Source organism: Camelus dromedarius, unplaced genomic scaffold (genome assembly GCF_036321535.1).
Source record: "Camelus dromedarius isolate mCamDro1 unplaced genomic scaffold, mCamDro1.pat HAP1_SCAFFOLD_41, whole genome shotgun sequence".
Classification (NCBI taxonomy): Eukaryota; Metazoa; Chordata; class Mammalia; order Artiodactyla; family Camelidae; genus Camelus; species Camelus dromedarius.
In genome coordinates, this window is record NW_026989840.1 from 915,579 (window position 1) to 940,384 (window position 24,806).

Here is a 24,806-nt window from a genome sequence, read left to right on the forward strand (position 1 = left end):
CTATTGTGGTCCTTAAAGGAGTTTATTTATTTATCTATCTAAAGCCTATGTGGGAATAAAACTTAAAAGAGAGAGAGAGAGAATTTTAAAAGAATGGAGGAAAAGAAGGTTTGAAAAGAGTGTATAATCAATAATAGAAGAGCAAGTTGAAGCAGAATAGCAATCGAGTTGAGATATCTTTTAAGAATCTTAATAAAAAGAAGAGAAAATTCAAAATACAATATTTGAAAACTGTGACTAATAAATAACAGATCAAAACCAAGAGAATATAAATGAAATGAGAATTGTAAACATATAGGACTGTTTAAAAATAAAGATTAAAAATGTAATAGGAATAAAACAGATATAAAAAGATTTTAAAAACAAAGATGTGTTCTCCTAGAGACTGTGTGCTCTTAATGGTTTTATTGAGAGGCCTTTGTGTCTTCGCCCTGTTTCACAAACTCACCTTGCTCTGTTTGCCCCCTTGTCTGTGCTGCTCAAAGTGTCTTTCGGCAAGAAGATTGCACCCCTCCAACACTGGGTCAGGTGATCCTTTCCTTTGTGGTGGGTGGGTGGGTCACTCCCCCTCCAGATGCTGCAGTCAGTGCTGGGCCAGTTGCTCCATATGTGGGCTCAGCTTCAAAAGTAACATCTTTATGGAGATATAATTCACATACAATAAAATGCAGCCTTTGAAATTGTGCATTAGGATTTTAAGTACATTTCAGTGTTTTGTAGCCATCACTCCCAAAAAGAACCAGTACCCTTTAGTAAGTCACTCCCTAAACTTCCTTTCCCTTAGACCCCAGCAGACACCACTCTACTTTCTGTCTCTACGGATTTGCCTGTTCTGGGCATTTCATATAAGTAGAACCATACAGTATGCTGCCTATTTTGATTGTCGTCTTTCATTTAGTGTGACGTTGTCAAGGCTCATCCATGGTGTAGCATATATCAGTACCCAAAGTCCTTTTTGTGTTCAAATAATATGCCATTGTTATAAATACACCACTTTGCTTATCCATCTATCAGTTGATGATGAATAATTCTGCTGTAAATGCTCATGGACAAGTTTTTGTGTGAACACATATTTTCAGTTCTTCTCAGGATATATCAAAAAATGGAATTGCTGGGATGTATTCTACTTTTAACATTTTGAGGAATTGCTAAAGTAGTTTTTAAAGTGACTGCACCATTTTATATTTCCAGTAGTAATGTATGAGGAGTCCAGTTTCTCCAAATCCTCATCAACACTTTTTATTACCGAGTTTATAGTTACATATTTATATATCATATATCATATATATTTGTCATCCTATTTGGTATGAAGTGGCATGTCATTGTGCTTTTGATTTCTGTTTCCCTAATGCCTACTGATGTTGAACATCTTTTTATGTGCTTATTTCCCATTCGTATGTCTTCTTTGGAGAAACATCTATTCAAATTCTTTGCCCATTTTAATTGTATTTGTCTTTGTATTTTCATGTTTTAAGTCTCCTTTGTCTATTCTGGATAAAAAGTCCCTTATCAGGGAAAATATTGGAAATATTTTCACCCATTCTGTGGATTGTCCTCTTACTTTGTTGATGAAGTCCTTTGAAGCACAGAAGTGTTTAATTTTACTGAAGTCCAGTTCACTTGATATATTTTCTTTTGTTGTTTGTGCTTTTGCTGTCATATCTTAGAAGTATTTGTACTTCAAAATCCTGAAGATTTTCTCATGGTTCATTTTCTAAAAGTTTTATAATTTCAGGTCTGTGATTTATTTTGAGTTAATTTTCATAAATGGTGTTAAGGTAAAAGTTCAGTTTTCTTTCTTTCCAGGTGTATGTTCAGGTGTCCCAGCATCATTTTTGTAAAAATTACTTTTTTCCCGTTGGATTGTCATGGAACCTTTATGAAAAATTAACTGGCTACATGTAAGAGTTTGTTTATGGACTCTCAGTTCTTTTCTCTCAATCTATTTGTGTGTCCCTTATGCAAGTACCACACTGTATGGATTACCATTTTGTTACTGAGTTTTGAATTTGGAAACTTCAAAACTTTGTTCTTTTTCAAGATTGTTTTGACTATTCTGGGTATCTTGCATTTCCATAGTTTTAGGAACAGTTTGCTCATTTCTCCCAAAAAGCCAGATTTGCATTGAATCTATAGGTCATTTTGAGGACAAATGCCATCCTAACAATGATAAGGCTTCTGATCCATGAACACAGAAGAGCTTTCCATTTATTTTAGGTCATTTTTAACTTCTATCAGTAGTATTTTAGTTTTCAATATACAAGTTTCAGACATTTTCCTCAGTATTCCACAAATTTTTCTTAATATTCCTAAGTATTTTATTCTTTTTGATGCTATTGTAAATGAAAATGTTTCCTACATTTTATTTTTAGATTATTCACTGCTGTTGTATAGAAATATAATTACTTTTTTATATATCGATTTGTGTCTTACAATTTTGGTCAAACTATGTTGTTAATTCTAATAGTTTTTTTTTTCTCTCTCTCTCTCTCTTTTTTCTTTGTGGATTCCTTGTGATTTCAATGTATAATATCATGTCATCTGGAATTGAAATAGTTTTATTTCTTTCTTTCTAATCTAGAGGCTTTATTTTCTTTGTCTGTTTGCTTTGACTAGAACCTCTAGTACAATGTTGATTTTGGGAGGAAATAATTCAGTCTTTCACCATTATGTATGATCTTTGCTCCAGGTTTTTCATAGATGTTCTCTGTCAAGTTGAGGAAGTTCCCTTCTATTCCTAGTTTTTATCTATTATTCTATTAATATGGCATATTACATGAATTGACTTTTGTATGTTGAAATGCCTTTGCATACCTGGATACATCCCACTGAATTGTGGTCTATTTTATATGTTACTGGATTGGATTTGCTTTTATTCTGTTGAGGACTTTTGCATTTATATCCATAAGAGATAGTCTTTAGTTTTCTTGTGATGCCTTTGTCTGGTTTTGGTATCAGTGTGATACTCGTGTCATTGAATGAATTGGGAAGTGTGCCCACCTCTTTATTTTTAGACGAGTTTGTGAAGCATTTTTTTGTTTGTTTGTTTTTTGTTTTTGTTTTTTCTTTAAGTAGTTGATGGAATTCACCAGCAAAGCCATACTGGCCTAGCATTTCCTTGTGGGAATGTTTTGGATTACTGTTTCAGTCACTACTTATTGTAGGATTATTTGAGTTTTCTATCTCTCCTTGAATTAGATTTAGTCACATATCCTTCTAGAAATTTATCCATTTCATCTAGATTATCTCATTTATTGGCTATACAAGTATTCATGGTATTCCCTTATATTCCTTGTTATTTTTGTTAGGGCAGTAGTGACATCCTTCCTTTCATTTCTCATCTTAGTAATTTGAACCTTCTCTCTTTTTTTCTTCAGTATTAGCTAAAAATTTGTCAATTTTCTTGATCTTTTCAAAGAACCAACTTTTCTTTTTGTTGATTATTCTCTGTTATTCATCTATTCTCTATTCCATTTATTTCTGCCTTTACTATTTTGATTAGAATATTTAATTCATTTACATTAATGTAATTTCTTATCAGGTTGAAGTTACATCTGCTATCTGCTTTCTATATGACTTTTTATTTCCCCAATGCTCTATTACTACACTTTTTTGTACAAAGTAGGCATTTTCAAGTGTGCCATTTTAATTTGTTGTTTATTTTATCTTTTTCTTCTCCTCCTCCTCCTCCTCTTCCTCCTCCTCCTTCTCCTCCATTGCCCTGGAGATTATTATTAACATATTGTTTTAAAGCAATCTTATTCACATGAATGCCAACTTAATTTCAATAGTACACAAAAACTTTGCTTTGATAACAATCTTTTCCCTCCCCCTCCTCATGCTGTCACTGTCATACAAGTTACACCTTTATGCATTTATAAGTGCATCTACACTGTTTCATAAGTATTGTTTTATGTAGTTGTCTTTTACATCATATAGAAGAAAACACGTACATGTAATACTGTATTTATACTGTTTTATTTTCTTACTCATGTAGTAGTGCTCTTTATTTTTCAGGTGAGTGTCTTTTCATTTACACCTGCTGGACTATCCTTAGTATTTCTTGTAGGGCAGGCCTGCTAGCAATTGATCCTTTCAGATTTTGTAGGAGTGTGTTAATTTCTTCTTTTTTTTTTTTTTGAAGAATCATTTTGTTGGCTATAAAATACTTGGTGACAGTATTTTCCTTTTATCACTTTGACGATACCATCCCACTGCCTTCTGGTCTCCATGGTTTTTGATGAGAAATCAACTGTCTTACTGAGGAGCCTTTGAATATGTTGAGCCTCTTTTCTCTTTCTGCTGTCAAGATTCTTTGTTCTTCTCTTTTGACACACTTAGTCTGATGTGCCTATTTTCGATGTCTCTACGTTCATACCACGTGGAGTTTGTTGAGCTGCTGGGATGTACAAATTAATGTTTTCATCAAATTTGGGAAGTTTTCAGCCATTATTTCTTTATATATTTTTTCTACCCCTTCTTTTCTCTCCTTCCTTCTGGCGCTCATATTATATGTGTATTGGTATTGTTGATGGTGTCCAACCTATCTCTGACACAGTGTTTATTTTTTTTCATTCCTTTTTCTTTCTGTTCCACAGACTGGATAATCTCAGTAGTTTTAAATTAACTGACTTTTTCTTCAACAAGTTCATATCTACAGAGAAATCTCTTATTGAATTTTTCATTTTAGTCATTATATTTGTATCTCTAGAATGTCCAGTTGGTTTTTAATGTAAATTTTATCTATTGATATTCTCTGTACAATGAGATGTTCACATACTTAAATTCTTTAGGCATGGTTTCGGTTAGCTCTTTAATCATATGTGTAATTCCTTATTTATGTCTTTGTCTAGTAAGTCCAGTGTCTGGGTTTCCTCAGGGAGTTTCTATTGACTACTTTCTCCCCTGTGTTATGGCCAAACTTTTCTGTTTCTTTGTACATCTTGTAATTTTCTGTTGAAAATTGGACATTTAAAATATTACAATATGGCAGATCTGAAAGCCAGATTTTCCTCATCTCCAGGGTTTATCGTTGCTTCCATTGTCATTGCTGCTGCAGCTATTTATGTAGTTACTTTCCTGAACAAATTCTGTAAAGTCTGTATTCTTTATCATGCATGGCCATGAGATCTGTATGTGTGCAGAAAGCCTAGTTGTCATCACTGTAATAATGATTGGACAGTGAATTCTTTCAATGCCTGGAGCCAATCGTTTGAGCTGTTGCCAGGTGGCTGTGTGCCTGCGTGCTGAGGGAAGCCCTCAGCACCGGCAGGCAGTCTGCAGCTATTCTGTAGACTTTAGTTCTTGCTTATGCAGAACCTCAAGTTCAGCCAGAGTTGAAGGCTTAAGATTTTCTCAGATCTTTCCTTGCCATATGCCACACATGTGTACGGACTTCTACAATTCTCAGAATTTTTTGGAGCTATTTAACCCTACCTCCAACCCCAGAAAGTCTCAATACTCAATTTTGCCTTCTAAGTTTCCTAGTCAGCATCTAATTAGCCTGTACTGGTACCACTGCCTCATGCAGTTGTAAAGTTACTCACTGCTGATTGTTTTCCACAAACACTCTGGGGACAGGCTGTTTGCACAGCATGAGTTTGAGATAGGTGAATTAGTGACAGCTCTCTGGGGGCGGATTTTTTGGGTAACTTCAAATCACTTCTGCCTCTTCCTTGATTGTGAGACTGTTGCTTTCAAAGGCCACCATTTAGGTGAGGATACGGGGATGGGGGTAGTTCAAGTTACGATATGACAAACCTGACTATCTTTATGGAGATTTAGCTGTTATTTTTTCTCAAATAAACATTCCCCTTATTGCTGGAAGCCTTGGTTAAATTTCCAGAGTTCTGCAGAGGTTAATTTTAACAAATTTTGCCATTGTCATTGCTTAACAGAGGAGTAAGTTTTCCAAGATTTTTACTCAGATATTGTAGAAGTGTATCCCATTTGCATTTGTTTTTAACTGAGTTACTTGCAAGAGTAACTAATTCTACAGCTCCAGCCCCATTCACATAAGAGTCCATCTGCATGGCTTCTCCTACAGGGAGAAGTGTGCAACCTGTTGTCCGTTTGTTGTTTTACTTATTAAAGTGTAGGGGTTTTTAAGAATATGCTCATGAATAGCCCTTTGTCATTTTTACACGTTACAAATCTTCCACTAGTCTGTGGCTATTTTTTTCCGTTTCTTTTAGTTGCTTTAATGAAGTTCTCAGTTTTAAGGATTTTCAGTATAGCAATATGTGGATGCTGATTACACGGGTGAGGCATTTAACTACTGTCTAAACCTCAGTCTTTGCTCTGATTCACTGTCTAGAACATCTGAACATATCTACTGAACCCCATATACCAATGGACACTGACAGTCCTAATTAAAAAAATGCTTTTTAAGTAAAGCAAAAAATATTATCTTCGACACTGGAAAAGACAAATTTCAAATTTACTAGCTGATCTTGTTTTCTGTGATCATTAGCTACATCATGATTATAGAGCCGAGAGGCATATTGAGCTACTGATTATATTTCATCGGATTTTAGAATGTAGAACACATTTCAGGCCCACTTATAGCACCATATGTGTATCTTTAAGGATATGTACATATGATGATGTCTTTATTATAAGTACCTTATTTTATTTTAAGTACCAACTCTGTGAACCTCATTAAGGAAACCTTGGAACTGCGGGACTGAAATTTTTCACACCACCACCATCCCGTAGCATCTCTTTTGCACTTAGATGTTGTGTGGCAGAGTATTTTTCTGCTCCCTAGGAATGATCAATGTTGAAGGGGGAAAAAAATCCCTCCTCTAATAAATAAAGTCCAAATCACATATTTATCTGAACAATGGCCACCATTTTAGTCCACACCAATCCATCTACTCATACTGACTCAGAGTCCTTAACACAGACAATCCACAACTGTAGTCAGGGTCCTCAGCCCACGTTGTATCCCCTCCTCATTCTTTGTTGATTCTGACCTACTTTTGTCCAACACGTCCTGCCAGCCTCTTCGCTACCTTACTGCAGTTTTTAATTTTTACCTTTGAGTCCCAGGCTGTGCCTAGTGATTTCCAGAGAAACGCCAGACACCTGGCTCATCAGGAGGGGTGGGGAGGATTTCAGGAAGCTATTACCAAAACTCACTTGCAGATCAGTAAGTGGCTGTTGTGAGCATTCCTTCTAGATCTCTGCCAGGCCCGCTGCATCCACCCCAGCAAAATAACGTAGCTCCTCCACCCACCTTTGCCTCCATTCATCTGGTTTTCTGCTTTAAGTGACACTCAGAAGCTGCTGATGGGCATTATATATATATATATATTTTTTTATTTGAAGTATAGTCAGTTACAATGTGTCAATTTCTGATGTACAGCACAATGTTCCAGTCATTCATATACACATATATATGTATGAATTCCTTTCCATATTATTTTTCATTAAAAGTTATTACAAGATATTAAATATAGTTCCCTGTGCTATACAGAAGAAATTTAGTTTTTTTAGCTATTTTTATATATAGTTGTTAATATTTGTAAATCTCAATCTCTGATGGGCATTTTTAAAGCCACATCTGGAACCCTTGCTGCAGAAGAGTCTGAGAAATATATTTTCAACCTCATAGCATTTTGGTTAGGAAGTTGGAATAAAGGCTGAGCTGGCTCACCTAACTTGTCTGCCTTTGTGAGTAAAGAGGTCTGGAGATTCAAGGCCCAATGAAATGTCCCAGCCCTTCAGTAGCAAACTCTTAAAGCAACCAAAATGCTCCCATCTGCCAGAGCATGACTTGTCCTTAGATACTGCTGGCCATAACCACCAACGCTGTCTAACGCATCGTCTTCATCTGGTGCACACTTTCTTTAGATGTCTAATATCCTGATTAAGAGGAAAAGCTGGTTTGGATTCCCAAGGTCACAGGCAGCCTTCTGCCTGACTTTGATGTATATATGTTCATTGAAGAGTCCTCTCTCAGATCAGCTAGAGCTGCCTGGTGTGTGGCTTGCCAGAGAATGTGGGTATATTGCTCCCCACCAGAGTCCTACCAGTTGTTTTATTGCAGGAAGAGAGAGAGCAAAAGAGACAGAACAGAAAGTTCTTGTCCAGCCTCAAGCACAGTCACCCCTGCCCAGGGCCCTTGCTCTGGGACACGAAGAAGTACAGGTCAGCATCGACGTGGCCCTGGTGTACTCCAAAACATGGTGTGGTTTTACTGGGCTATCTGTGTCTTTCATGGACCCTGCAAAATTCTCCCCATTTGTGAAATGGGGAACCAAGGAACTCCCACCCATGCCTGTAGCTCCCAGGGTTTGCACCCTTATGGGTTTTGAGGATTTGCTGGCAATTCATTCTTTTACACCAGGTCATTTCTCAGTTACACTGCAGTCCTGTGACTTCCTCATCAGAACTACTCCTTAAGTACGGGATTCAGTGAAAGATGCCATTCATGTTCAGGGAGGAGGAGGAAGACAACACAGATCAGAATTTCTGTTTTGCTTTTTTTGTTGTTGTTGTTTTCATAAGCCGTCTCCAGTTGTCGAATAGACCCTGAGCAAATGAATGACAGTTACACTCCCATTTGAAGGATGAGGAAAATGACACTCAGGGAGAGGAGGCAAATATCCTGAGGTTCCAAAGACAAAAAGGGATGAGCACAGAATAAGATCCCTGCAAATTTCTTGGCTGTCATCAGCCTTTAGGTCAATGACAGAGTGCCGTGTGTAGTAGTAAAGTTGTAGCGTGCATTTAGAAGGGTGCAGATATTCTTGTTTTAGTTGATACAATCACACTGTTTTGTCTGGGACTCTGAAAAAGAGAAATGGGTTAGAAAACGTTGGTTTCTCATCCTTGGTCCTTCCTCACCCTCACCCGTCTCATGAGATCAGTACTCATTCATTTCATCCCTGCCCACCTGTAGGTGATAAAGCATAGCATGATTTTCATGTCCTGCTTCACTGATTCTTGTGAAATTAGGTGTTTGAAGATAGGAAGTCATGAAAGGAAGCTGCTTTTTTTAAATAAAGTGCAGTAATTTTCTTAGCAGTGTAGGAAATTGAGGATTTTCTTCATTGAAAATCAATAGAGATTTCAAGAATATCTGTATTTCTGATGTGTAGATTAAAATGACAAAATCTAGAGGGATTACAGAAACACAAGGATGATACAAAAAGTATCTTTAAAGAGCTTTCCTAAGACTGGGCTTGTAAAGAGACTGTTAGTTGACAGAGACCCTCTTCTCACCCATAGTCCCTCTCCTTAGGTTGTAAAGGGCCAGCGTTTCCCCTGTGTGCAGTCCTGGTGCTTCAAGTGAGTTGTGGGGTAGGGCGGTGCACATGGTGCTGCCTTCAGTTTGTCCACCCTAAGTAACCTCTAACAGTCAAGGGGCGAGTGTGTTGTAACGGCATGAACCATGCGCCATGCTCTCCGGGGTGTGTGCCCATCTCAGCTCATCCCAGCTCAGGTGATGGCAGAGCAGAGAGTGGTGGCAAGAGGTCAGCCATGAGTAGCAGGGAGCACCTGTAGTCAGCTGGGACCCAAGAGGCTAGGAGTTCCAGGTGGAAATCCCAGGACTTCCCACAGCTCATTCATTCAGCTAATACTTCTCCAGCACCTGTGATGTGCTGGTGCTTCCTTTGTGAACAGAACCAAATCCTTGTCCTCCTGAAGTTGATGTTCTAGTGGAAATAAGAAATGATACACACAGGAGCAGATCCTGGTCAGGACACATGAGTGCTGTCTATTTTGGAGTGCACAAGGTGAGATCCTTTGGGAAGGAATGTATGATACAGGAAAATGTGGGGGAGAGGATGGCCATATCCCAGGTCGTATTTGGGTCCCTGGGATGCACCTCACCAAGTGTGGGTCCTTGGTTTGCCCAGCAACAAATTCGAGAGCCACAGTTCAGTAAAAGTAGATTTATTCAGAGAGATATATACACCATAGACAGAGTGGGCTGTTTCAGAAGGCAACAGAAAGGCCATGAGGCATGGGGGTTGGGTGCTCCAGTTTAAAGTAAAAGTAGATACACACTCCACAGACAGTGTGTGGGCTGTCTATCTCAGCAGAGAGAGCAACCACGAGCTGTGGGATTGTTAGATTTTATGCACTCAGTATCTTCATATGCTAATAAGTGGGAGGAATATTCCAACTGCTTTGGGAAAGGTGTTGGGATTCCCAGAAATTGGGCCACCACTCACCCTTTGACATTTTATGGTCAGCCTTGAACCTGTCCTGGGACCTGTGGGAGTGCCATTTAACATCCTGCTGTATTTCGGTGAGTGTGTATTGAAGCTCAAGATCTACTGGGAGTTGACTTTTCCACCATCTTGGTGCTAAAGGCTGTGCCATTCCTTTATTGGATTTGCCCGGCCCCTTCCTTTCTCATGAGGGAGCTCTGGACTGATTGCACAATTGCAGAGCAGGGGACACAGTGGAAAGAACTTCATAAGTGGAAGGTGGAAGGCAGTGTTTTCAGTAGAATTCTCAAGTCAATTACAAAGTAACGGTCTTCTTTTTGCTGGGGGTACATGGTGTCCCATGAGGGAACTGTGAGCCTTGGATACTGTAGTGAGTGGGTGGCTCACTGTGTATACTGTGTTGCTTCTTAGGTGGCCCAAGGACAGTTGGCTTATAGGTGACCCATTCCCTCAAGCAGGGGTCTCTTTGGGGATTTTCTGCATGTGAGGGTAACATGGGTCACTTGGGGGGCAGGACCAGCCAGTCACAGCTTGGTCCACAGTCACCTAGTGCCCTCAAGGCTTTCACCCCATGGATGCATCACCTCCCCCTGGATGGGGACAAGGGCACAAGTGGTGGGGCAGCTTCTCAGTGGTGGAGGCATTGCTCTCCAGACCCAACACTCAACAGCGTGGACCCCTGGTGTTGGCCACAGTCTTGGCTAGATGAGGCTGTTCGGTAGCTGAGCTCATGAGACATGGGTGCCATGCTTCCATTCTCACCAAGAGCTCTAGTTTCGAAGGTTCTCGTCAGACAGCCACAAATACTCCATAGCCCATAAACAAAGAACAGTCTCCTTCAATCGGGGAAGGGCACACAGAAGGAGAACGGATGATCCCGAGAGCAGGAGAGGACAAATCCGTCCTGCCATCAGGGATCTGACAGACGAGCCAGCTCAGTTCCTCTTACTAGTTGTTTACTTGGAGGATCTGGGGTATTTGGGTGACCTGCAAGTGTCAGGAAATAGTACACGAGGGCTTTGTAGATTTTCTGGTCCGGTGTTTACTCACCCTATTGTAGCTGTCGTGTAAGGAAACAAAACTTGTTGGACAACAGGCCATGGCCTCTGCTCCCTGGTGGAGCCAGGAGATTACAATATTAAGTACGACTGCGGGGGCATCATTTCTATGTTGAGAGGCCAGATGTCCTTACATAACTCTCATGCTGGATGTCTAAGTTGCAGAGGGAAACTGGATTCCATCCAGCTCTCCAGCCAAGGAGGATACCAGAAGTGGCCTCCGCCACCAACTGTGAGCTCTTTGCCTCCACTGACAGCAGCATCTATAGCAAAAAGCTGGGCTGCCACCTGCGTTTCCGTGTAAACATCCGAGTACCCACAGCAATGGCCTCGTGAGGGTTGGTGTGCCCAAGGAAGCGGTGTGTGAGATGGAGGGAGCAGTGCCGGGGTCAGACACCGGGCGGGCAGGCAGGCAGTGACGACATCTGTGCAGCGCAGGGCCCATGGAACTGAGCCAAAGGGAGGCGGGTTTTGGAGCAGGGAGCCTGGGCAGTGCCGTGTTATTCGTAAGAAGATCCTGGGCTCTGGATCCACGAAGTCATTGGCTTGATTCCAGACACTAACCTTCATCTTGGGCAAATGTTTGAAGCTTTCTGTGACTCTGTTTCTTGGTGTCCCAAATGGGGACAATAGTAGCAATTACCTCTGAGAGTCAGGAGTGCCTTTATAGTTGTCATTTCATTACGCTCACAGCAGCCCACGAGCACGGTTCTAGGTCCCCCAGTTTACACGTGGCAGACCGGTAACCTTTTAATCAGTAATCACGCAGCTAAGAATGGTCAGAACGAGCATTTGAATTTGATCCCTTTGTCCAGATTATTTCTATTCTCACCCAGTATTACTGGAAAAGTAGTAAACTCAGAAGAAACACTGCTGGGAAGTGGGTGCTTGAAACATGTTTGTCATTGGGGAGTGTTGAGTTCACGTTCCTCACAGCCCATCCGAGGCTCCCTGCATCTCCGGCTGCCCTTGCTGGGGTCTGCAGGGCTCTGGGAAGCTTCTCCTTGATCTCTACCCCAAGGCTCTCTGCTCTCTACAGGTTGATTCTCAACCCTGACTGCTCAGTAGAGCTAATGTCTAAAAACAAAAAAATGGTGGGGAGGGTATGGCTCAGTGGCTGAGCACTTGCTTAGCATGCAAGAGGTCCTGGGTTCAATTCCAAGTACCTCCATTAAAATAAATAAATCTAACTACCCCCCCAACAAAGGAAAGTATTTAAAAAACAATAAACAGTACAAAGGCCCCACACCAGGCTGGGGCGCACTATGTTTTAAAGTCTCCCAGATGCTTCCCATGTGCAGGACGGTGAGAGCTACCCCTCTACATCTCTTCTCGTGAGCTTGTCCACTCACAACCATTAGCCTCTTGAAGCAGGAAAACTACTTGGCTCAGCCTAGAACTTTCTCCCGATTTCTAGACTTTTATTTGCCTATTGGACATCTCTCCTGGAGCCCACAGGCACCCAGCCAGAACTGAATCAGTTGTCTCCTCTCACGACTTGCTCCTCTTCCTGCCCTTCTTGTTTTAGGAAATGGCACTATAATTTAGGACACTGCCAAAGCCAGAAAGCTGGCCGGCATCTTTGACCTCTTCCTGCCCTTCCATCACATCTGTGGCCAATCCGTCCACCTGCTGAAATGTTTTCTTCTCTCTCCTCCTAGCGGGGCCTCAGCAGGCCTTCACATGAACCTGCCAATAGGTCTCCCTGCCTCTATTTTTTTTCTTTCTAGATCACTTTGCATGTCTCCTTTACCTTGGAGGCACACAGAGTCCTGTGTGATGTGCACCTGTGATCTCTCCACCTGGTTGCCTCACCTGCCTCCCACACCCTGTTCTCACTTCTAGACTATTTGCAGTTCCTGGAAGTGACCTGGCTCTCTTTGGCCTCCCTCCTTTGCATGTGCAGCTCCCCAGGGAGAAATGGCCTTAACATTATAACTTCACCTGATCACTTCTAGGGCATCTCAGAACTCACCACAGTGGTTCCCTCCTCTGGGAGAGCGTTGGCTACAGTTCCGGCTCTCTGCCCCGAGCACCCACTGCTGACTGTTATCCAAGCCGTCTTAACACGCCTCCTCAGCCATCATTTCATGATGAGTCCTGTGCACCTAGGAGCTCCCGGAAGCAGGGACTGTGTCTTTTTTCTCTTTATTCTCAGAGCATGGTAGAGACTCAGGTATAATGGTGGAGGGAACAGTGGTTATTCTGGAATTTCTCTAGAGTTAGGGCCTAGGGGTAACAGTCTGGTTGGAAGAAGGGCTTAGGGGATTTACCCTGAAGCCACATTTTTCAATAAACATTTCATGTTGTTTTTGTCTACTATTTGAAGTTACGAGTCTTAAAACAGATTGACGATTTCTAAAAATTACTTTACCGAAGATTGAGGAAAATGGCAGTTTTCCATATTTAAGAATATTATTTTAATTTTGTGTGACTGGGGTGGTGGAAAATAGAAATGCAAGGGTTACTAAAGCATTGTTATCCCCTTCCCCACCCTCAGGTCCTTTGGACAGAAGAGACAGGGATGTGAGGAGAAGGCTTGGAGGGTGGACCGTGCACTGCTTTTAAATTGTGACAGTTAATTTTACTTTTTTTTAATTTTCTTTTTTAATGGAGGTACTGGGGTTGAACCCAGGACCTTGTACATGCTTAGCACGTGCTCTACCACTGAGCTATACCCATCCCCCTGATATTTGTGTTTTTAGTGGGCATAATATGCTGGTAGCAGGTACTTTAGCATCAGACACAGTCACCTGCGTCAGACCATCATGTTAATAACTTTTTCTTGAGCTAGAGAGCTAGTCTGTTTCCAAAAGTTCAATAAATAATCTACATTTTCTTTTTTCTAAAAAAAAGGCATTAACTCATGTTTCTCTTTAGTATCGCCTATAAATAAATGTGATTTTATTAACCGTTTACCAAAGTGTTAACGGTAATAAATATTAAGTGCTGGTTTCTGAAGCATCAGTCATCACTGAAGATCCACATTCTGCTGTTCTCTCTCTCTGTTAGTCACCTTACTTCTGGAGTTCTGGAAGCGGCGCCAGGCAGAACTTGAGTAAAAATGGGACACGTTTGAACAGGAAGAACAAGTCCAGCCAGAATAGGAGGCGCGGTGTCCCCACGTGGAGACAGATGAGATTACCCAGGAAAAGCGGGCGCTGTTTAGATGCACTTTAGTCTGTTTACTTTTGGGCTTGTCAGCCTTGGCTGCATGTTGGAATCACCAGGGTACCTTAAAAAATGTTGGTGCCTGGATTCCATCACTGCTAACTCGGATGGTACTTAGTGGCCTTTGGTGCATTCTGGCATAGGGAAGTTTTTAAATCTCCTCTGGTTATTCTAATGTGCAGCCAAGTTGAAGGAGCACTGACTGGAATGGTGTACACAGAAGAGAAGTGTGGTCCTTCATTCATAGTAACAGTAAAATGGGGGAAAAGAAAAAGTCTTGTATAAGTGTATAAGAAAAGAGGCATTGACTTTTATCCTTTCATAACACCAATAAATAAATGCAAAATATAAATTAGCTGCTATGACATAGATGTAGGAGGAAAGACACATTGGTTTTTATAGTTGACTCCCATTTTTTCACATGTGCCTTCATTATTGCCGCCTCCTTTTCATCGTAGACTAGGTGCCACTTTGTCTTTAACTAAGTCCCGGTCACTGCTCCCATTTCCGTTTGGGATGTGCACAAAGCAGCATGACTCTCATCCTAAAGTCAGAGAAAGGTTAGGAGAAGCAGGGAAACATTTGTTGAGATGCCATCAGTGTTTGAGCAGTGTTTGAGCTAGGCATTTTATATAATTGGAAATGTAAATTTATTGCTGCCACTCCTGCTGCAAAATTAAAAAAATAAAACTATATATCTTTGTATCAACGTTCCAGAGCTATGAAAAGATGATTTTTTGAGTCATCTGTATTATTGCTTCTTTCCATCAGCTGAGATAATTTAGAGCTGATGGTACTTGCAGTCAGCAGCAGCAGGACAGTATGTTGTGAACATGAATAACACTTGGAAAGAAAATGCTTTTACTAGGAGCATCTGAAAATGTCTCCAACTATAGATTTAATAAATTGAATCACAGATCTACAGAATGTTGGCACTGAAAATTTCTGGAGGGAGCAGGTAAAACTCCTCTTTTTATAAATGGAAAAAAATGAGGTTCAGCTACCAATAGAAAGTGACATTTGTCTTTTACAATGTAATAAGCTTCTAATAATCCCCATTATGAATATTTCCCATTGTTTACAACTGAAGATGGGGGTCAAAGCATATGTTGGTTAAAGACTGTACATTCAGAGTTGAAAGCTGAAACTTAGACAAAATTAGATGTACATAATGCTTTTGAGTCCTGAAAAACAAAAACGTATCATATTGGCAGCATACAAAACATACTGAAGAAAAGTTTTTTGGTCATTTAAACTGCCAATTTTAAATTTAAAATTGCCAGCTAATAAGTTTAAATTTTCATTAGAACATGCTTGTTGAAAAATTGAAGATGAAAACTCATTTCACTTTATCGTACTTCCTTTTTTAAAAAATTGCCTAATATTTTTTTGTTTAGTTTTTTAATTGAAGCATTTTACTTTACTTGCGAAAGTATGCTCCATTGTTTAGAGAGGCCAGCGTTTTGGTAGTGAGAGCTTGGGAATGAAGTTGCCTAAATTCATATTTGAACACAGCAGCTTGCTTCCTGAGTGATCTTGGACAACTTAACTTCTCTGTGCCATAGTTTCCTATAAAATAAAAATAAGAGGGTTGCTTCTTCATGACTGTGGCAATGACGGGTCGAAGTAATGTACAGAATCTACTTGGAAGACTTCCTGGCACAGAGGAAGGGCCATGTACTTAGGGACAGCTATTATTATACTATATCTGTTTTTATAATCCAGGTAAACCTTGATTCTTACTGATTTCATCTCTTAAAAATATTCGAAATATAAACTCTAAAATGTAAACACTAAAACTTCATAGTTGTAGCTAATTAACACATAAAGCTCAACCAAGAAACACACAGTGGAGATCAGTTAGCTGCCGATACCTCTGATACATTCTGTCCTGCACAGACTCTATGCTGTCACTACCGTCACTTCTGAAATCTAAGGCAAGCTCAGGCCTCGTCAGGTACCCAGACCCCCAAGCTCAGACCATGGCAGGGAAATAGTTTACTGTTCACATATGCATTTTCAAAAAATAGTATTAAAATGAACACTGTACGTATTTTGTTGTTTGTTTGACATCGTTAACGGAAAAGAAAAGAACAAAAAAAAGGAAAAAACCCATGCAATTACAAATAATGAGGCTATGTCTGAAAATTATTTTTTTTAAATTATGTTTAGGATTTATTGACCAATTAGGAGAAAAGTCATTTCATTGGTGTAATCCCTTGATTGACTTAACTTGTTTTTTTAATTAGGAAGAAGAGAGTTTTCCATTTACCACCTGGGGAAAGTTTATACATATAACCCTTTGTGCAAGTGCTCTTTTTCTGGGTAAGAACCTGCCACAGACTTTTTAAAATCTAATGTGAAATCCTGAGAAAACTGAAAATCAAGCTGGGAACTATGAAGTCTCATAGAGAAAACTTTTTCCAGAGAACATCTGAGCCAATGCAGGGCGCCACTCTGGAGGTTCCACAGTCTCTTCTGCTCACAGTGCTTCCCCCTATTCTTTTCACCTCATTTGTTCAAATCAGATCAGTGGTTTAGGATTCTCCAGGGTCTGATTAAGAGACCAGATGGAGGCATTAAGATTTCTAAAATTTCCCAAGAGTAACAACCAAGGTAAAATGTCTAAGAATAACCTAAGAAAAGGATAGTAGGAACTATCAAAAAATAAAAGTAAAAACTACTGAAAGATATAAAAGATGCTTTAATCACATGATTCTAGATTAAAAGATCATATCTCCAAAATATCAGAAGTTATAAAATTGATTTGGGGTTTATTGTGAATAAAATCATATTAGTAATATAATAATTAATAAGATAATGAGACTTTTAGTAGTTCAAGAATAGCCAGATTAGAAAATAGGACAGGAAGTCCAGATATGGGCTCTGATATCAATAATAATTTAATATAAGAGATGGAAGGCATTACAAATCAGGGAGATAAATAAAGGTTATTCAGTGAATGGAACACTCGTTAGCTACTTGGGGGGAAAAGAAAAGATTGAAATCATACAGTGAACCATATATTGTGATAAATTCCAGAAACATTTAAAAAGTAACACAATTAGAAAAAAACTAGAAATAAATATGGATGTTTACACAAACTCTAGATGAACAGTAAGTTTCTGAGGAAAGTATACAAAGATTTCCATGCATCAGAAGCATCCTAATTTTAAACAAAACACCAGAGGATGTTATTTGTTTACAAATCCAACAAGGGGCTAATTCCTTCAATACATAGAGAGTTCAGATCACTTCAAAGGTAACATCAAAAAATCTCAGGAGCATAGAAGGCAGAGAAAAGGAACACACATTCACAAAGAAAAATAGATGTCACACTCCAATGGTAATTCACTCAGTGCACATCAAAATGAAGTAGTTTTCCACCTCTCAAGTGACACAGCTCTGTTTATGAGGATGAAATGCCAGTGATCACCAATCCCATGCCTAGGTTACTGGATATTTTTTGTGAAGTATGGTTGATTTACAATGCTGTGTTAATTTCTGGTGTACTCCTCAAGCTTTCTTAGAAAGCAGTCTGGCAGTTGATATCAAGAGTCAAAAATATTCCTATGTTTTAATCAACTAATTCAGCTTTGAAAAACTTTTAATCAGGAAGTATTTCAAAATGGCAGGGAAAAGTCAGTACGGATGCAAGTCACAGACATATTTTTATATGTATATATATATATATATAAAATCTCAGCCAAAATATTCTTCCAAACGTTCACAAAGTAGAATAGTTTGCAGCCATGAAAAAGTGTGTCCATGAAAATATTTTATGACATGTCAAAGTGTTACACTTACGATAGGCTTGAGAATAAAATTAATATATAAAATGATTTGTAATATACAAACAATGTACCCTTCTGAAGGAATTATGTCTATAGGTAGAAGCATTTTCCTTATTTTATTTTTTATTCATTTTCAGAGTTGGAGTCCTTTCATTGTAGGTGACAAAATCAATTTCCAATGTGTTTAAACAACACCCAAAAAATGGGGATGCATGGGATTTATTGGTTCCTGTAAATGAAAACCTCAGATCTGAGGTCTGGCTTCAGTCAAGGAGAGATACTGTAGCCCAGATGATGTCAAGGGCTGGTCTTGTCCTGTCTTCATTCTGTGTCCAATTATGTCTCAGCATGCTGCTTCTAGGCACTCAGCATCCCAGATCATCCATCCAAACCAAGAGAGGTCTCTTTGGCAGCTTCCTCTCTTGATAGAGGAAGCTTATCATTCACATGGGCACAAGCACGTATCTCCTCACATAATAGTGGCTCTTACTGGGTTATTTGCCAATTCTCCAATCATGTGTGAGGCCAATACAATGAGGGGTATTATTTGTCTTAAACCAACTGAGATCTACCTCTGGTGCTTCAGAAAGAGTTGGTTAATCGAGCTTAAATCACAGGACTAAAAACAAAAGGGAGGTTATTTATCCTAAAGCAAATTCTGGGCCCTCTTCTAAGACTGGGGACACATCCAGGACAACAGTTCTGTCCAGTACTGAGTACTTTCAAATTATCTTTAATGAGCAAATGTTAAAATTATGATCAGAAATGATGATAAATAAGAAGAAACTTGAGGAAGGAGAATGGAAAGCTTTCCTGTTTCGTAAGAAATATTGAACCCATTAAGTGCTTGGAAGAAAAATGGAAATGTGTCAAGTTTGTAAAAGTTCTGAAATGAATTACAATTGATTTCACAGACCATGTAGTAGACAGTGCTCTACAGTTAGTGTGTCTTTGGGCTCTTTGAGTATTTCAGTTCTTTCACTTAATAGTTGCTTCATTTGGGGCAAATTGCATCATCTCCATGTGGCCCTATTTCCTCATCTGTAAAAGAGATATAATATTACCTTCCCAACAGGGTGATTGTGAGGATTTAGAAAAATAGATGTGTGCTGAAGCAATAGTAAGCATTTAAAGAATCTTAACTATTAAGATTACTTAATATATAATTAAAAAATTATTATGCAGACTTTTTAAAAATGCATAGTATTTAAATAGCCTATATGTGCTGTACAAGAGAGGAAGGCTTAATATACCTTGTATAATACATTTTTCACAGCCTTAACTAATTTTCACATTTAATCACACACACACCAAAAAGTTATTCCTTTCACAATCATGAAGACTTACTGTGAAGAAAAGGATGATGAAAGAGAGTAGAGGAGAAAATAAAATGCTTTCTCTACAAAGTGATGGCTTAAAAACTAAGAAAAACACCTTTTTAAGACTTTGGTCACCATATTCATAGCTAACACTTAGGTATAGTTTTTCACATGCCTGTGGTTAATGTTCTAATTGTTTTCACAATTAATAAATCATTGACTCATCACAATAGTCCTATAAATTGCTATTATTATCCCCCCATTATATGGGTGAGGAGATTGAAGCCCCTAGAAGTTAAGAAATTTGCACAAGGCCCCACAGCTAGCATCGGAGCTGGGATCCAGATGCAGGAGTGTGGCTCCAGGAGGGGCTTGTAAACACTCCATCTGCTCTCCCCTGCAGGTGCAAGCCAGCCTCCCGCTGTTACTGTAAATAACATGATGTGGTTCACCTAGTCTTGAAATTCACATTCTTTGTAGCTTTCTCTCTGGGGCAGCCATCAGGAGCAGCCAGGGACCCTGAGTACATGCTTCTGGACTATGACCAAGAAGGTAGATGGAAGGAAAACAGTTTAAAAATGGTACCTTTAATGTGCATTCTTCAGTGGGCAGAAAAATACCTGCCTAGTGAGGAACTGAAGCCTTACCAGCCACGTGCAAATTATGATTCAGACACTCCCGTTGCCCTTGAGTCCACACAGTCAGAACTACAATGGATCAGGGACATGAATCTTGTGCAAATGCAGGGAGTAGGAGTACCTGTCATTTTAAGATCTCAAGGAGTATGAAAAGCATGTGAAGCTTTCATCAGCAGAGACCTGCAGTCACTTCCACTATTTCCCTCAGGGCATGTCCACAGCTTCACTGGTCCTATTCAGAATGAAGATGACAGCTAGCACCTGCTGACCCCTGAATCAGTGATAGGTTCTCCCTTGAAAGGAAGCATATCCCCTTCATGGGTTACAACTAGTTCATAACCTAAATAATTCTATAGATGTAGAAGGGATACTTTCATTGGTTCTGCTATCACAGACTTGTCTCCAAAAGAACATGCCACCAGTTACTCCATTTTCAGCCATTTAAAGATATACTTAACAGGCTTCCTTCTTTAGTGCAGTTTTAGGTTTACAGAAAAATTCACAGAAAGTGGAGTTCCCATATATTCCTTATGCCCTGCACACAGCTGCTCCTGCTGTCAGCATGTTACATTAGTGGATGCACTCATTCTTTTTGACATCCTTCATTCCTCCTCCCCTAAAATTTAACATGCCGGATATTCACGTCTCTTGTGGCATTTACATGAGATTTACATCACTTCTCAGGTTTATGTGAGGTTTACAGCACGTGCATGTTGTCTGTTTAAGCGTAGATTGGGGGCAAGTTTTCTGTGTAAAAATATGATCATTAGTGAGCCTTATGCTGCTGGGCTTTTGGGTTGTCAGGTCCTGTTGACCATTGCTTCAGTTATTGGGATCATTGTCTACGGACTTTCAGTGTTCATTGTATTTTCAGCAGAACTTCCCAAGAACCTGAATGGAAGAGACCCAATCCAGAAGTACCTGACTGTGCAGGTGGGCCACGCCCATCACTGCTTCCCTCATCAGTTTTAACATCATCGTGACCCTGAACGCCATATATGAGAAAGTGGCAATCAAGATGACTGAGTCTGTTAAGCTCCTTCTGCAGCTGAGGTCATTTCTACACCAGTTTTAGAACCAGGTCAAAACAGAGACTTTATCTTTTAGGCACTTCAATTCCAGTACATTACAGTCTTTAGAAAACTTCAAGTGTAAACGTATTTTCTCTAGCCTATATGAGAAGTGAATTAGCTGCAGCTATGCATTAGTAAAAGGGACAAAGATAGCTTTAGAATGTCCAAGCTCTGTGTAAATATGTCAGTGCTTAATAATAATTTCAATTACATTAGATCATGTACCCTATTGTTGAAAGTAAATAGTCTCTCTATTGCAAATAAGTGGAAGAGGGTCGTGGTTCCAGTGGCAGATTTGCTTGTGCGTTACGGAGAGGACAAGTAATCACACTGTTATGTGTCCTCCCCCCATGCTGTTCCTGTTAGTGTAGCTCCATTCTCATCAGCTGTGGCTTCTATAACAAATGTTTCTTCTCTCTGGCTTGTATCCCAGCCAGCGGCTTAGCGGCCCTAGTTAACTGCTTCCCACACACTGCATGTGGCTGGGTCGTTCTCCCAGTTGTCTGCTCAGTGGTCATCTTCTGAAAACACTAAGACCAATTCAAATTTTGAACTAGGAGGATGTTTTATGTTCCCCAAATGCTTCTAGCAAGTTGCCCCGTGTTTTGTTTGTTTTCTTCAATAGTCCTACCTTCCTGCCGTTCAGGGAGACAAGAGAATTTCACTTAGCAGGATGTTTAGAAGTAGCTTTCTTTCAACTTACACCTGACAGAGGACAGTTCTTGCCCATTGGATACTGTTGTGCTTATAAATTTTAAGGAACGGGTGACTTTGTTTTTTTTTTGCCTTGTGTGATATTGCATTCATAGTGGGAGAAACTCTTACAACAGTGTGTACAGTTGGAATTAACATAGTAGCTATTTTAAGGAATTCAAAACAGCTTATATGAAAAAAGTGTGAATTGTGTATATATATATATATATATACATATTTAGCTTGTTAACTCATGTGTCCGTGGCTTTGATTATGGTCTCAAAGCTGTTCACAGTTTTACAGACTTAACTTTTCTTTATTCTAGCTGCAGAGATCCCAAGGACCAGACTGACTGTGGGAACAACCTAGCCATGAAGGTGTTCTTCTTCCAGTTTGTCAAATACTACTCCTCGTGTTTCTACATCACATTCTTTAATGGCAGATTTGTGACTTATCCTGGAGATCTGGTGTATTGGCTGTGAAAATACAGAAATGAAGACGTGTGAATACAGCTTTGTGTTCTGACAGTCTAACCTGTTTCATGTTTTCTCTTAGTTGCCCAATGAAGAGTGTCTTTACTCTCTGTTCCTTAGATTTTTTTAGGCATAAAATAATGACTTTATTTCATGTTACAGCTATCTAAAATTTAAATGAGATTTTCTTTCTAATATTCCAGTGTGACCCAGGTGGCTGTCTCCTTGAACTGATGATGCAGCTGACAATAATCATGGGAGGACAGTCCATCTGGAATAACATACAAGAGGTGTTACTTCCGTGAGTACTAAGTCATGTGATCTTGGGGTGAGAACGGCCCACCCATCCAAGTAATTTTCCTGCATGCCCATCTCTAAAACAGGGGAGACTCTCTGCTTATTAAAGCTCTCCAGATAAGATGATCCAGCCAACAGTGTAAACATACCTCCTGTTTAATAATTATGTTTAAATTCCTTCCTTTTTATGTTTAAATTAAATCCTCAAGTGCTATAGTTTCTGCTTATTAGCCCATCACTGGGGACTGACTGATCAGAGCCCGTTGAGAGATGGCCCTTTTTGGGGCCATGAACTAAGTTTTCCCACAACTTCCCGCAACTTTCTCCTCCTTTTATACATGCATTTAAAAATCCATAACAGGAATTTGTTGAGTGCCTAGTATGTGTTAGTCACTGTATTAAATGTTGTACATATATGTGTGTGTGTGTGTACAATTTAATCACCCAAACAATCCTTATTCTTATCTTCCTTTTCAAATGAAGATCCTGTGGCTTAAAGAGGGTAAATGATTTGCCCAAGTTCTCATTGCCAATAAGAGACCACTGTGGGACTCAGATGTAAGACCCTATCTCATGGGATTCATGTTCTTCTAAGAACAGAGACTCTCTTGGTGTCCTAAGGCACAGGGGTACATAATGTTTTAAGAGACACTTGTCTAAAATAATAACTACAGAGGTTTTGACTTACTGTTCTCTTCCTAAAAATGAGAAAAGCAGATGTTAGCAAAGGTCACACTGTCCTTTGGATTTTCACATAAGCCCTATCCCATATCAAAGTGGACAGTCCAGTGTTATCTGCAATTTCTGAACATTTCAAGGAGCTTAGTGTATTCACTTTCTGTTGTAACAAGTATCCCCAAATGACATGGTAGTAGGAAGAAAAAAGAAATAGTCTCCACTAAACAACACAAATTTAACCTTGTAGGGTTCTTGAACGCAGGAGCCTGCTGAAGTCAAAATATTGGCACGGCTGTTTCTGAAGGCCTCAGGGGAAACTGTATGTTTGACTTTTCTGGCTTCCAGAGGCCACCTACGTCTCTTGGCCTGTGACCTCTTTTCCTTCTTTCAAGGTCAGCATGGTTGTGTGCCTCTGACTCTGATCCTGTGGTCAAATCTCCTCTCCTCTCTCCCCTCTTCTGTCTCCCTCTTCCTCATTTAACTACCCTGGTGATTACAATGGGCCCACCTCTATAATCCAGCTCATCTCTCTTAGAGTAGGCTGGTTAGCAACGTTAACCACAACTGCAAACATAGGCCCCCTTTGCCAGGGAATATTACCTCTTCCTATGTTCTGGGGATAAGGACATAGACATATTGGGGGGGGACATTTTTCTGCCCACCACACTAAGCTTTTTAAGATAATTTCTGGCTTTGAGTTTCTGTCCTCATGAAACTGTTGATCTCTCTTCTGTCTTGCCTTCCACAAAAGCATTCTGCTCCTGGCCAACCGAACTGCATTGCTCACCCCTCTCTGTGGTGTCCCCCAAAACCAATTACACAAGCAGATCTTACTGTTGTTTGGAGCATGGAGGAGAAACTCAAACAACTTGAATTTTGAAATAAAATCCTCCATCATTTTACAATCTTCCATGTCACTATAGAAAAATTATTTTTTAACTTCATTTTTTAATTTTTAAACTATTTTAAACTTTGTAACTTTTTTTAAACTTTACTTTTTTTCTTATCATCCTTCATTGTAAGCTCCAGAAACCTGCTACTCTGCCCACCGCATCCAAGTTCCCTTTCACTGTTTCTCCTCCCTTCCCTAACTTTCCTTCACTCTCCCTTATTACCAATTTTCTGTCCATTCTCTTTATAGGGCAGTTAAATTATTTTTTCTTTCCTTCTTTCTGTTTTTGCAGAGTGAACACATTTGTGTGTCAGTGTGTCCTTCCACATTTCTTCACAAGGTCTTCATCTTTCAGCTTCAGGATGGATTACTGTGGTCTGTCTCCAAACAAAGGCATTTCCCTTGTCCCCCAGCTCACCATGCCCCTCAAAAAAAAGATTCTGATCTTTGCTGTGAAATGAATCTTTTTTTTCCCTACTGTGCAGTAGACAACTCTTACCCTGAGCTCACAGTCAGATTTCTCCAGAGGAGTA

The 24,806-nt window shown here is 39.6% G+C and overlaps 1 long non-coding RNA gene across 2 annotated transcripts in view; it reads left to right on the plus strand.

Annotated features, from left to right (window-relative positions):
* LOC135320901 (uncharacterized) overlaps positions 1–24,806 on the plus strand; it is a 49,511-nt gene that overhangs the window by 12,956 nt on the left and 11,749 nt on the right. Inside the window, exon 4 of one of the 2 annotated variants that reach the window (XR_010380248.1) lies at positions 22,610–22,707. This is a non-coding gene — a long non-coding RNA (uncharacterized LOC135320901). Of the gene's footprint in view, positions 1–22,609; positions 23,261–24,806 lie in introns of those variants that run through there. The other variant, XR_010380247.1, reaches the window with a different exon arrangement.